This window comes from Aplidium turbinatum, chromosome 9 (assembly GCF_918807975.1).
Source record: "Aplidium turbinatum chromosome 9, kaAplTurb1.1, whole genome shotgun sequence".
NCBI lineage: Eukaryota > Metazoa > Chordata > Ascidiacea > Aplousobranchia > Polyclinidae > Aplidium > Aplidium turbinatum.
The window spans coordinates 7901202-7910616 of record NC_137480.1 but is presented as its reverse complement, the minus strand read 5'-3'; the positions used below and the strand labels follow the sequence as shown (position 1 = coordinate 7910616).

The 9415-nt window shown below is 36.7% G+C and overlaps 1 long non-coding RNA gene across 1 annotated transcript; it reads left to right on the top strand.

The window, feature by feature from the left end:
- The first annotated feature begins 3538 nt into the window (after positions 1-3538).
- Positions 3539-8007, top strand: LOC145776943 (uncharacterized). The gene is made up of 3 exons (XR_014290294.1): positions 3539-3686; positions 5791-5864; positions 7779-8007. It is a non-coding gene; the product is annotated as an uncharacterized LOC145776943 (long non-coding RNA).
- Positions 8008-9415: the final 1408 nt, after the last annotated feature.

The following is a 9415-nucleotide window of genomic DNA, read 5'->3' as shown; positions in this document are numbered from 1 at the left end:
CTCCTGTTGAAATACGAGCTGATGGGTACCATCACTTTCCAGTAGTGATGACAAGAGGAAGATGCAAGAACCCCAATTGTAAGGCAGCCCCTGTGTTTTACTACGAAAACTGCAAAGTGCATTTTGCATTACCAAGGACAAAAATTGCTTTGTTGATTTTCACCGAAATTACACTGTTGACAACTAGTATTTCTAATATGTTTCAAATGTGGCTTCTAATTTTTTATTATGCTTTTACTTGGAGATTTCCGTGCGTTTGAAGTGGTGCTTCTTATGACGATGCCATGTGGCGTAGGCTACGCAGGAGCCGCGGTGCACCATCTCGACAACACTCCTCAACTCAATAATCACCTACGCAAGTCAATAATGGGATTCCTGGGGAGAAGTAGCCTACTGCTAGTAGCCTACAATACAACCACAAACAAATTATCAGCCACAGCCATTTAAAAAGCGTTGTGCCATATGTGTAGACGACATCAGAGGAACAGGATATTCCAAAAAAATGAAATAATCTCATCAAAGTTTCTCATCGTTTCTTCAAATGCAATATGCCTTTGTACTCAGCTGGTCATACAGGCAAATGTTAAAAATTTCATGGAATCAAAAGATCACTAACGATGAAGTATATCCAAATTCAATTCAAGCAAATTCTCTTACAAATAGTCAAAAGAATAAAATTGAAGTATTTCGGACACACAATAAGGCAAAACTCGTTACAAAGATCATTAATAGAAGGGAAGATAAACGGTAAAAGAAACGAAGACAGACCAAGAATGATGTGGACATCAAACATCACTAAATGGACAAAATTAACTTATAAAAATGCAGTACGAACAGCTCATGGTCGAGAACAATGGCGCATTGTATCCAACCCTCAATACAAGGAACAAACATAATGATGGTGATGATGATTTGTGCTCAAAGCACACGTTGAAATTATGTACCGTATTTTCTTGAATAGAAACCGCGGCTACTTTTATTTTTATTTTTTGAACGTTTTGTGTGGCTTCTATTCGAAGGCGGCTTCTATTATGTTTATATGAACGTTTTTGTCTTCTAATTGGTGCTCACTGCTCGGTGGGCTTTCGAGTTTCGAGTAACAAGAAAACGTAAACAGTAAGTCAGCTGCAATTTTAATGTACCGGTATCTTTTGTGAAACCGCTAATCCGACAGCTGCTATTATGTTCGCATCTGTGTGAAGCAAACAAAACCAAAAGGAAATACCTTTTGCTTTACCTGCCGCCTTTTAATTACAGTACCGTGCTCATCCAACTTTATGCAAAGCACTGAAAAACAATGAGCCGGCTCCAACGCATTGTGTAGTGTGTGTGCTGGTGTATTATATTATATAGCTTTACGTGCGAATCTTACATCGTGCTTTACTTCTGAAATCTTCGATGCTAGAAGCCCATAGATATTTTACTGGTTGGAAAATCTGGCATTGTTACATTATGTTACAATGTAAACAATGACTAAAATTTTCAGTAAATAATGACGGTTTACATTGTTGTGCAATGCAAAAATGACTAATTATATCGGCCGGATATCAATGGTTTCTATCGTTTTCAACATCAAATTGAAACAAAAATTGCATTTGCTTTTCACAAGCATCCCTTATCAATAGTACCTAAAGTATTGCCTTTTTTGTTTGTGTTGTTTTGCCTTACAATCGCATGTAAATATTTCGATGTGAGAAGAGCAGCCTACTATTGAAATTATATGAAATTTCTCATTTGCAAACTTGTTGTTGTTTAAATTATTGATTTTCACGACAGCGTCTAACAAAGAAGCAAAAGCCGTTCCAGTTGCACTGTAGCACGTTTATGACTAACCATGTGGGATACTCACTAAAATACAATTATAAATAACGCTAGGTTGGATTACTTCTTTTATTGTCTATTTCTACCAGACAGTTTACTTGCTCCGTCGTAAGTAACAACTAACAAAGACAACATAAAAGACACAAAAAGAAAATACAGTTGGACAGAAACTATTACCTGAAAGTGGTAAAACAATGAGTACAAGCAAAGCAGCCATTATCTCAGACACAAGACCCATCCTTTACGTTGATCGTCTTCAGACGTTAAAAAACGTAAAAATGACAAAGTTTTCTTTCTAGGAATAGTTTTTAACAAGAACAAAGAAATTGTCATATGGTTTCAACAAAAGAAGTGATTTCACCGTAGTTTTAAAGTTTATGGTAATAGTTGACATGGAGCTACAATAAAAAACAATTAATTTGTAGGCTACCCGATTATTACCCTTCTTCAAATTTTTCAAACCTTTAGATACCGCACAGGATTGATAGAATAAAGCTGTCACCGTTTATTAGTCATGTTGTAAAGAAGTAATTTTGCTGTACCGTAGACAGAAGCAAAACAAATCAATTGGGTTTGAATGACGCTATTGAAACCCAATTACCCATCGGTCTATCATCTGTGTGAGGTGTAATCTGTGTATTGTAGTCTCTTGTTAGTCTCTTGTTATAAAAGCTGAAAATTACGTTTTGTTGGTTACTTGAAAGAGAAGTTATTTTGTTGTACCATAGAGTAGACAACTCATCAATCTCAATTATGACAGTGTGGTCCAAGTGCAGGCCCGCGAGCCAAATTTGGCTGCGAGCTCCTTTTTTTTGCCCAGAGAACTGATAGTCAGCTTTGCTTCAATGTAGCAATATCACTTCAATTTTTGTTTCTTTGTTATTGTAATTGACAAAAAACTTTGTGAACGATCCTTTGTGATGCATAACAATGTTTTTAGTTACTCGCCTTGTTGTCCTAGCCTAAAACTTACCAGTTTCGCAAAACCCAAGGGTCAAGATAATGAGTAGACTACTTGTAAAAAAAAGAAAGGTGGAAGAAAGATCATTTTAAAATAAAGAGGAAGAAGATTATTTATTTGCAGAAAATTCAGGAAAACCAATCTGTCTAGTTTGCCAAAAAAAAAAAACAATTTCAGCTGCTAAAGAGTATAACGTCAAGCGCCATTATGAGTCTTTTCACAAAAATAAGTTTAAACTGACGACATCCAAAGTGGTTCTCTGTGGCCTTTGGCTATGCGATTATGGGAGCCAGATCAGGCCGCAGGATCAAAGTGTTAAACGTAGTAGCATATTTTGGGTGGAGGGTAGAATATTTTAACATTTTTGTTTGTGCTGTATTTTGTGTGCGACAGCATCGCTGGTCAGATAAATGAAGCGTGAATTGGATGGCGAAAGAATTGTTTTCGCTTCGTCGACGAAGAGACGCTGACCTAATTTACTGGTATCTCTGTGCGGTCGAGTGTGGCGAGGATTGACAGATGCCTCAGAAATGTTAAAGTGTTAAACGAAAGCGTTGTTTGTATGTTGTAAATTCTTTTCGCTGACCAAGTTTTTATGTGCAGTAGGCTACTTGTTTTGTTTAGTTTAGTTCCAATGGCAGAGCTAGAGGTAATAATGTAGAGAAAAGCACGATTTAAAATGAAGTTATGTTATTTGTTTAATTCACAGCAAAACTTTGTATGAAACCTACTGTAGGGGATAGTGGTATTGTTTTGTTTGTCGCTGTGACTTCATCGTGGATTGTCAACAACTAGTGAACTAAGTTGTTCATATACATGAATTTCCCCTTGAAGTAGAATATTGAAATCAACTACGTAATTGCGTTACTTTGGACGATCTGCACCTTGGACACGAAATGGTTTGGTAAGTAACATTGTGACTTTTTTCTAGTACCGTACTATAATTGTCAAACTAATTAAACCAAAGTTATTGACTTTTTGTCTATCTACAGTAGTATTCTTTATGTTGTGTATATATGCTGTAACACCAGTCTAAATTGTAACAACAAAAAACATGTAGGTCGTAGCAGATTATTATATATATTCTGTAATCTGTGTATTTTTTGTTTACACTGTTTGTTTTGTCACAACTTATAAAACCAAATGCTGTCAAGGTTAGGTCTAAAACATTTGACCAGTTATCCATTTAAACCAGTGGTTTCCAAAGTGGGCACCAGCGCCCCCCTGTGGGCGTTTGCAATCATAAAGGGGGCGCTGGCTATAAAGTGGGCGATTGGGGAGCGCTGAGAGTAAATCGGGGCAGTTACAAGAAGATGATAGCAAAGCATTTTTTGTCATGTTTCGCTTCAAGGAAATACAAAAGAAGACGGTGACTATAAGAGCTCTGTGGCAGATTTTGTGGCAATTATGTTGGCAAAGTCGCTTCACAGTGCCTTACAAGTTTGTTGAGGTCGTAACACGTGACTTACTTTGAAGCACTGCGATTACGCAAATCCGATCTTTCAATCCGAGAGTATTTTGATCTAGCGTTCGTCCTAATCTATCTTTGAAGACTGTCATCAAAGCAGTGAATAAAATTAAAGCGCACGCTCTGAATACACGCTTATTCAAATGATTGTGCAATGAGAATGATGAAGCTTTTGAGCGCATACTACTCCACACCGAAGTACGTTGGCTTTCCCAGAGAAATTGATTCACGATTTTATTCGCTGTTTGAAACTATCAAGGAATTTCTGCAGAGTTGTGATCCTGCCCTTGCAAATGACGTCCTGGTTGTGAAAAGTGATATCGCCTACTTGTCAAACATAGGCTATTTTCCTAATTTAATGAATTGAATTTATCCCTTCAGCGTAACGAAATAAGCTCGTGTTGTATCAGCGAAATTTAGCTAGACGAGAATTTTTCCACTTCTCAAGCTTGCATCAACTTGATACCAGTGGCAAAGGCATATCTAATCATCTTCAAGAAGTACGCAAAGACATGGGAGTTCGATTCCAGGATGTATTCCAGTTAGAAATCTATGATTGAATAATCGACCTATTTTGTGATATTTCCGAACATGGAATTTTTAAGGAGGAACTAATAACATTGTAAAACGATTTTGCACTCAAACCGAAGTTCAACATCTCGTATCAATCGTTCTGGCTGCAGAACCAAATCAAAGAGACATACTCTCACGTGTGGAATCGGGTCAAAGTTTTTATTATTGCCTTTCCCAGCTCATACTTGATGGAGCGTGCTTTCAGATAGCCCAATGTCTAGAAAATTCTGGGTATTTTTTTTTCGCTGAGACTTTTTGGTAATTTGTCCGAAATGACTTGAAAAAATTCGGTCATTTTTTATTTATTTCGGTCATTTTTTCTGATGAAAATATTTCCTTTCAAGTAGCTGCTCCAAACCAAAATTTGCACTTCCTGACTAGCTACAACATTAAGTTTTGCTGAGAAACGTTGTCGTGTTTTATCTGAGAAAAGTTAGAACAGACAAACGTTTCTTCAACGTTCATCAGCGAAAATCAACCTTGCAACATCCGGCCGCAATTGACCGAATTGACTATATTTTTTTCGGACATTTTGCTAAAAAATAGGTCAATGACCGATAAATGACCGAAAAAAAAACAGGACTCTAGTTTTGTCATTTGACTAGAAGAAGCAGTTAAACCACGAACCCATACCGGTAACTCTTTATTTAATTTGATTAAATAGATGAAGCAACTTACATTGCATAGAATTGTCTGATAATATTCTATTGTGAATTATTTAGCGTGAGAATATTTAATATTTTCTGGCAACTTGTCGTGTCTTGCACGATGGTTTTGTTGTGTCTACTGTTCTAAGTACATATCAAAGCCAAGAGAAAGTAACTGGCCACTCTCCTTTCGTTAGTGCCGAAGGCCTAGTGTGATGACAACCTTATCTTCTCATTCCCGAAACTTAGTAACTGAGTTTGGCACGACATTTACCTTATCTATTAATTATGCACAGCTCATAGTTATTTTGTATTTGCAGATCGCTGGAGAGCTCTGCTGTGCTTACCACTTGTATTCAAAGAGGGAATACAGCATTTTGTGATAATTGGCGCTGTAAGTCATCAGTCTACCGCTAGCTATAATTGATTACAATTACATTTTTTACTTAAACGGTTTGATGCTGTTACCTCGCAGTATCCGTATCATAATGCACGTAAGCACTATGTAAGGTAGGAGGCACTACTTCACCTATTAGAATGTATCAAAATAAAAACAAAATGGAAAAATGATGATCATCGTAGAATGTGTATGACTGTCTTGCAATATTAGTAAAAGTTATATCTCATTTTATATCCCGCATTCACATTAAGCGCTTGCTTAATGAAACAAAATTTGTCGGAAAATGCCTCACAACTCATTACTCACACCTAGTGGTCAAAATTGTTAAACCGTACATCAGCGGAATCATCATCATTTACAGATAATGATTCCGCTAATTCCGCACCTAGTGGTCAAAATTGTTAAACCGTATATCAGCGGAATGCCAACTCTCTTTTCTTCGCAATAGTGCACTCTCCAAAACAGAGCGTTAAAAAAGAGGTGAGATCACGGGCTCTAAGTCCACTGACGTCACAAATAAAAGAGAGAAAATTTTTTTTTCCATTTTTTTTTGCTTGCAAAAATGCGCATGGTTTTTATCGGGGCTCTGGAATAGGAGTTTTTAAAAAAAAAGGCAGGACTGCAACTCCGGCTGCATACAAAACGATAAACAATGTTTGCAATTTTAAACTGCATGCAATTAGATATATAAGACCAAGCTTCTATTACTTACAACAACACAACTTTAACGCACAACGTTTCATAGAACCACTGATTATTATTCTTTTTGTATTCTTTTTGAATACTCCAAAAAACAATCTGGAGGCCCTAAAAACCCTTACAACACTGAAGCCGGAGTCAGCCAGTTATAAATCGAGGAGTCGAAGTCGTATATTTTTCGCCCAACTCCACAGCTTTCGTTTTGACACATTAAAGCTTTGGATGTTTTAAAAGAATTTTATTTGAGCAAATGAAATTTCAAGAATCGTGGTGAGAAGCAAAACTAAATAAAAGAATTGAAACTGAAACGAACCAATAATTTCAAGTAGCTTTAAGATTAATTTAAAAAAAGCAATTTATTTTTATGTTTTTTTACTTCTTTGTCTTAGTTTCGTTTCGAAATCCGCCAATGTTGCAATTCGAAGTGTTCGGTTTGCCCTATTTTCTAGAAACGTAAGTGCGTTTGAAAACAAAACCGTGTCATGACGAATTTTTGTTTTGTTTTTTTATGCACAAATTCTGCAAAAAAGTCAAAGTGTTCATGTTAAAGGAGTTTTTTTTAACCATAAATAGACATAACTAAGCAACGAGACAACATTTAACATTGTGAAAACAAAAACGACATAACAATCGTTCTCGGTTATGCAATTTGCATCTAGTAGTCTTCATCAAGCCTTTAAAACACCTTATACCTTGAATAAGAAATACTAAAGATTAGACAAAAATATACAGGATAACAACAAAACTATGGTCTAATCTATACAATTGAGAAACTGCTATATCTTACACAGTGCACACATACGAAATGAGAACTAAAGTTACAGCTCTTAAAAAAAGCGTTTTGTTTTGCCTGATCGAAGATGAAATTAAAAGTGAAATGAAATGCAGATGAGATGATCAAAATTGAATTGAAATTTGAATTCTATTGGATAAATATTTTATTAATCAGATCATAAACAGTTTTTCGAGGGTCACATTTTGCTGCTGAATATTTCATTTGCCTGCCATTTTTATATTGGTACGAAATTGTTACATTGCCAATAACTCTGTATAGCTTATTTGTGTGCCATAGAGATGGTAGTGTGTCACAACAACACAATTCGTTAGCATCGTATAAATCTATACCTTTTCCAAGTATAATCAGTTTTACCATAGGCCTATAATTCTTATAAGGTTGGATCAATGCTAATGTTACATATTGTTTTACAGGATGACAGTTTCAGCTTGACAAAAGTCACAACTCCTTATCTGGAGCACATCCGAGGGATTTTCTCTACACGTGCAAAGGCAACTGCTATGCCACATCGAGGAGCCTGAAACTGCACTGCTTCTGCTTTTGCACACGTATTGGATATTTGATATTAACTTTCCCCAAGAAGTCGCCGAAACGCTACAACTATTAAATTACCTGTGTGACATTTTCCGGTTTCCGTTGATATTAGCACACCTGTGCAAGCTTTAATAAATCAGTTTTGAATAACAATTTGGTAGTGCTGGTGTAAGGCAGTGATTTTTAACATGATTGTGTTCCTCGGTACACTATATCGTTCCGTAAAAGATCGTCAGGTGTTCCGCAAGAAATTGTTAAAATGGACTAGCGTTCTATGGAACACAGGTCGAAAATTAAAATCACAACTGCTTTGCGTTTGCCTTTCTGCAATTCCTGCCCGTATATCAACTTTGTGCAATTGTGCTCATCCAAACAGGCCAAGGTATCGCATTGAGAAAAGCTAAAAGTGAATAAACTGTTGTTGTATTGTTTATTTTATTGCATTATGGATTAGCCCATATTATAAAATCCGATTTGGTGTTCCGCAACATTATTTTAATGCATAAAGTGTTCCGTGGCTCAAGAAAGGTTGAAAAACACTTGTGCAAGGAACACTTTTTATGCAACCTGACGGATAGGGAGGCAGAAAATGCAACAAAAAAACAGGAACACGAATTAATGCGATAAAAAAAACAGTCTGAATTGTAGAGTGGACATTTCCAACTCAAGCAAAAGTAATAAGGTAAAAATTAGGACCATTCTAATGGGTGGAAATTTAGACAGCCTGAGAGTAAATGCTACTGAGGTGGAAATTTCCACCTCAGATGAAGGGTGGAATTTTACACTTTTTGTGGTGGAAAAATCCACCCTATGAGTGTATAAGCCTAGGGTGGAAAACAGAGACTAGGGTGGAAATTTCCACAGTTTAGGGTGGATTTTGCTGGGGGTGGAAATTTCCACCATTGCTCAAGGGTGGAAATATCCACCATTTTTGGTGGAAAAATCCACCCTACAGAAGCATAGGGTGGAAAACAGAGACCACCCTTAGGGGTGGAAATTTATATACCTTTTACTTAACAGTGTATACTTGTAGAGGCTTTTGACGCAGGGCCGGTTACCGAGATTGGCAGAGTGAAGTTTCCGATTGTTGATGTTAGGGAAATATTTCATCCACTATGTGTCACTAAATGGAGAGCAGTCCTGAAATGCGTTGCTTAAGTACCTACCCTGAAAGTCGAACCAGCGCCGAGTGATCTCAAGTCGAGCGCTCAACCACTTTGACCTGACGGTGGTCAGTGTTTATTGCGTTATGACGATTTCTGACCTCCATATTTGTGATTGATGCGTCAACAGTCAACACACAAATACATCAATAAATTTGTGAATAGGCCTACACTATCCTAAATGTGACACTTCATAAAAATCAATTTATTAATATGTAGAGTAGCCTACCGGTAGAGCTTTCGCCCTATCCTTGCTTTCGCCACACAAGTGTGGCTTTTTCAGTATAGCCTAGACTGTCTAGTCTGCAACAAATAATAAATAATGCAATACCGCACTATTGAGATGATTATAA